The 5,519-nt window shown below is 47.0% G+C and overlaps 1 pseudogene; it reads right to left on the bottom strand.

Moving 5' to 3' along the window:
- Positions 1 to 4,291: 4,291 nt before the first annotated feature.
- LOC137677504 (olfactory receptor 14A16-like) lies at positions 4,292 to 5,274 on the bottom strand (annotated as a pseudogene).
- Positions 5,275 to 5,519: the final 245 nt, after the last annotated feature.

Genomic DNA, 5,519 nt, shown 5'->3' with positions numbered 1-5,519 from the left:
CGGGGAGGTCCTATTTTTTGAATTCATCGTTATCCCTCAGAGGGATGATATCTTCCTCCCCGGCAGACTCCCTTCTGAAGAGAACTCGCTCTTACTTGAGTCTGGGCGTCACCAGTTACTTTACTCTTAGCAAGGGATCCTGCCAGCTACGCCAATTTAATGTTACGACCTTGTCGCAACTAGTTCATAAATCCCTTGGAGTAAATTAAGGTGAAATGACACCAAATAACTGGTATGAAATTAAGAACAATTTATTAATACAGGGAAAGTGGCATGGTCATAAGTGTCTTGGGTTTCTAAAGGCATTGAGAAAAGAGAGAGAAGGAAAAGGGAAAAGAGGACAGAGATTATGAGAGAGAGGAAAAGAGATGGTTGTAGTGACCATGAGATGGTAGAGTTCAGGATCTCATGTGGCAGGAACAGAATAGCTAGCAGAATCACAACCCTGCACTTCAGGAGGGCCAACTCTGGCCTTTTCAAGCAATTGCTAGGGGAAATCCCATGGGACAGGGTACTAGAAGGTAAGGGGGCCCAAGATAGTTGGTGAGCATTCAAGGACTGCTTCTTCCGAGCTCAAGATCAGAGAGCATCCCAGCAGGCAGGAAGTCAAGGAAGGGTACCAGGAGACCTGCATGGTTAAACAGGGAACTACTGGGCAAACTCAATTGGAAGAAGAGAGTGTACAGATCGTGGGGCAGATTGCTCCCACAACAAAGGTGCAGGCCTTAAAAGCTATTCCTGGCTGCAATTGTCCCATATCAGCCCTTTCACAGCCCCAACAACCATGGGGCTCCGGGCTTGTTTTCCTACCCAAAAGTCCAAACGTTTCCCCCTTCCAGAAATGACAATGTCTCTCCATTCAGCATTCACAGATCTCCAAATTCCAATATAGAAAAACTGCTACTTGAGGGAAAGAGCTCCCTGAGACACATCTGTCCTCCTTAATTGTAAACCCTTGTGCAAGGTTCGGGTTGGTGCCCACACCTGTACCACAGGTGGCTGGTTAGTGCCACTCCAAGCAGGAAGACAGCGATTTGCTCCCAGAACAAGAAGGGAGTTGCAGCTCACAGCTGCGGTGTTTCCAGTCACTGACCCACGGCTGGGGTCTTTGATAAATAGCCACATAAATGTAAATCATTCTGTTGGGGTGACAGTCTCACTGTTAAAATTAGTCTGGATGAATCCCGTCCCTGGCAAAGCTGCCTGCCAGCGGCCCAGCCTTGGCCTTGGCATGATGAGCACCCTCTGGGCCCAGCTGTACAAGCACTGCAGTGACAGTGCTGTGACTGGGCACTGAGACCCACCTGGAAAGCTGAGGAACTGTTCTCAGCATTTAAAGAAAATATGAACATATTTTTCATCATCTGGAATTAGTTGAACACTTTTCATCCACAGAAAATGTTTTCTCATGATGCAAACATGGACATTTCCAGCCTGTGTACTATACTCAGGAGAAGAAATATTGATCTTCCCTATTACACCTCTGACACTTTTAAGGGAGATAAATAATTCAGAAGATTGATGAGGAGACAGGAGGGTGTTGACCACTTCCCTCTGTTCAGCACCTACTGAACGTTCGCTGAGCTTTGGAACATCCTCAAAGCAAGATTCCTGAGTGTTCTTGAACCATGGCCAGATATGTAGCAAGCTCATGCTTATTAGGTGAGGACACCTGCTAAAGTGGATACTCATCTTGTTGACTCCACATAGCTATATAATATAGGACAATTAAGAGTGTGCACGCACAGCCTCTTTTTTTTTTCCAAGCAAAAAAATATTTGGGACTGACCCCTTGCTGAAGCCTCCACCACAGACAGACACTCTGCTGTGCCTGGTGATCCCCTGCTACTCCCCTGCAAGGCCCAGGGCTTCCCCTTACTGGAGGGATCATGAGTATAATCAAGAAATGCAACTGAATACTCGTGCTTAGCCTGTTTCTTTGTCTTCTTGAAAGTGCATCTGTGAACTCATTCCTATTTAATGTAATAAACACTTACTATGGAATTTCTAGGAAAGGACCAAAGGCAGGGAAAGGGAGGAATTGAGGCTGTTTGGGGATTCGATTAAGGTCCCTTCCAACCCAAACCATTCTATGATTCTATGACAAAAATAGCCAGTCATGTTTAAAGAGGTTGCTAGTAAGTACCCTTGTCTGGCCATGCCTGCAAGTGATCACCCCAGCCTGTCCTGCCTTCTTATCACTCTGTTGAACTCCTTCTGGGGTGACAGAGCTCTCTGCTCTTTGTATGTGTGGAGATCTGGCTGCTACAGCTGGAGTGGGGACCACAAGTTGTGGGAGTCATGTACCCATGAGGTGGCAACTGGAGAGACTGGAGTGCACACGTATCACGTTGATGTGTATGTCGGTGTGTGTAACTGCTTGTGAGCATCAGGCTGGAGTAGCCAGCGAATAGGATAAGAGGCCTGGGAGCCAGGTACCAGAGAGATCATAAGTCTGGATGGGATACCAGGGAGCCCGGGGGCTCTGGGAGTTGACTACTGGAGGGAGCAGGTGGTCCAAAGCATCTGCTGGAGAAACTGTGGGGTCTTGGGGCTCTGGTACTGGGAAGGCCATAGGTCTGGACCAGAAGGGGAAGTGACCCTCTACGTGCCTGGGAAAGTACCCCTGATACCCCTCTAGAGGTGGCACTGAGTGCTTATAGTCTCAATTCTTTACAAAAAAATAAAAAAGGCAGCACCTTTTCACCAGCTGAAATGCTTCAATACTTTCAACAAAATGTCAGTGTAATTTCTATGCTACCAAAATGTGAATTTTGAGAATGTGCATTAATTTTGGGACAAGAAATACTGATCTTCCCCTCTGCTTGCATGACCAGTACTCTATCATGGTGTGTACTTAACCTCTCTAACCTTCCAGGTGTTTCTGCCTGCCGTTATTAAACTGCCCACGTCTGAAGTCATCTCTTCAGAAGCCTAGCTGGACACACGCCTTCCTCCTCTTACTCTTTGATCATTCAGCACCCTCTCACCTATTACCCTGCTTTAACCTTCAGGGAGGGAAAGCTTGATTGTCTTTCAGTGGTCTCTCTCATACTCCCCATAGGCAACTCTTCACTTGTGGCGATGGACCTCACTGAAAGCTGCTTAAACCAACCATACAGCTGAGAAGTGCGTTTTATTGTTGATTAGCTTCTATTGTGTTTTACTTTTTCTTTTTTTTTTTTTCTTTCCCTCAATTAAAATAAACTCCTCTGTGCCTCTTTACATCCAGTTCTCTAAGGAAAGCAGGTAGGAATTCCTGCAAAGAAGCTGTGACAATCAGATGCAAACTTCAGTGAGGAAGTCTGATGTAAACGAAAGTGATGTAATTCCCTGGGAGCCAATGAGATAAACATTCTTCATAGCAACTGCTGTATTTACATTGGCAGATTTTATGTCTCCCCTTCTGCCTCTCTTTTGTGTCTTCTTCCTCAGCCTATTCTGTCTTCAAAAACCTCTCCAAGGGGAAGATTCATTGGATCATAGAATAACTCAGGTTGGAAGAGAGCCCCGAACATCATCTTGTCTGACTCTCCTGCTCCAGGCAGGATAAACTAAACGAGGTTGCTCAAGGCCTCCACCCAGCTTTGCATCATCCACAAAGGAGCTGAAAGTGCGCTCCGTCACATCATACAGGGGGATAATAAAGACGTTCAACAGTGTTGGCCCAAGTGCTTCTCAGTGAGGGATCCCGCCAGCTACTGGCTGCATGAGCACTTTGCACCACTGGTGACTTTTGGGTTTGATTGTCCAATATACTTCCCACCTAGTGTCCACTTCCTCAACCCAGATAGCACCGATCTGGGTATAAGGACACCACAGGACACCATGTCAAAGGCCTTGCAAAATTCCATGTCCACAACATACCCTTCTTTCCCCTGCCCATTTTGGTTCACCAATCCCTTTCTTGTCCTTCAAGTGTTTGGAAATAGCTGCTGGACATGCCCCATCCCCTTCCCAGGGATGGAGCTAGGCTGATCATTTTCCCTCCACCTCTGCACACAGGCACTGCCTTGCAGCTCCAGAGGAAGTCTCAGAGGAAGGATCTCAGACAAAAAAAAATTGCTGTAAGGTCTTTTATTTTGCTTAAACACAGAGAGATCATAGCTCCTCATTTACACAGTCTGTGGGTAACACAGAAGCTGCATAGTTACATCATTAGAAATGGCACAAAGAATGACATTTCATTGTGGGCAATATTATCAAAATTAAAACAAAGCAAAAATGTCCAAACCTACAACCAAAACCAGCAAAAACTATTGAAGATGGGTTGGGTGTGTAGTGAGTTGCATTATGAGTGATTTGTAGAAGACAAACAGTTTAATGCTTTTGAAAATCATCCAGATATCAATTTCCACACTGCACCCTTGAGCTCCATGTTCCTTATGCTATAGATGAGGGGGTTCACTGCTGGAGGCACCACCAAGTACAGCACTGCAACCACCAGGTCCAGGGATGGGGAGGAGATGGAGGGGGGCTTCAGGTAGGCAAAAAGTGATGTGATGATAAACAATGAGACCACGGCCAGGTGAGGGAGGCATGTGGAAAAGGCTTTGTGCCGACCCTGCACAGAGGGGATCCTCAGCACAGCCCTGAATATCTGCACGTAGGACAGCACGATGAAAACAAAGCACCCAAAAGTAAAAAAGGCACTAACCACAAGAAGCCAAGCCTCCTTGAGGTAGTCTGACTCTGAGCAGGAGAGCTTGAGGATGTGGGGGATTTCACAGAAGAACTGGTCCAGGGCATTGCCTTAGCAGAGGGGTAGTGAAAACGTATTGGCCGTGTGCAGCACAGAAATGAGAAACCCACTGGCCCAGGCAGCTGCTGCCATGTGGACACAAGCTCTGTTGCCCAGGAGGGTCCCATAGTGCAGGGGTTTGCAGATGGTAATATAGCGGTCGTAGGCCATTATGGTGAGAAGATAAAACTCTGCTGCAGCACAGAAAAAGAAAAAAAAGACCTGTGCAGCACATCCTGCATAGGAGATTGCCCTGGTGTCCCACACTGAATTGGCCATGGCTTTGGGGACAGTTGATGGACAGTTTGGGGACAGGAGATGGAGCCCAGGTCAAGGAGGGAGAGGTTGAGAAGGAAGAAGTACATGGGGGTGTGGAGGTGGTGGTTGCAGGCTACAGTGGTGATGATGAGGCCATTGCCCAGGAGGGCAGCCAGGTAGATGCCCAGGAAGAGCCAAAAGTGCAAGAGCTGCAGCTCCCGTGTATCTGCAAATGCCAGGAGGAGGAAGTGGGTGATGGAGCTGCCATTGGACATTTGTCCACTCTGGGCATGGGGGACTGTTGAAAGAAGAGAAGACATTGACAAGTTAAGGCAGACATCTTTGAGCCATTTCCATGCTGTTTCCAAAAAAAACCCCTCAAAATTACTTCTCTTTCTTTGGGGGAACTTTGTTCAACTCTTTTTTGTAAGCTCAGGTTTGTTCTGCTGAGTGAGAGCACTGTCTTTGAATGGGCAGAAATCCTCATCTCTCGCATTGCTCTCAGCCTGAACCCTGGGGA

This window comes from Nyctibius grandis, unplaced genomic scaffold (genome assembly GCF_013368605.1).
Source record: "Nyctibius grandis isolate bNycGra1 unplaced genomic scaffold, bNycGra1.pri scaffold_86_arrow_ctg1, whole genome shotgun sequence".
In the NCBI taxonomy this organism is placed as follows: domain Eukaryota; kingdom Metazoa; phylum Chordata; class Aves; order Nyctibiiformes; family Nyctibiidae; genus Nyctibius; species Nyctibius grandis.
The sequence above is the reverse complement of the archived record's forward strand: the minus strand, read 5'-3'. Positions and strand labels throughout refer to the sequence as shown.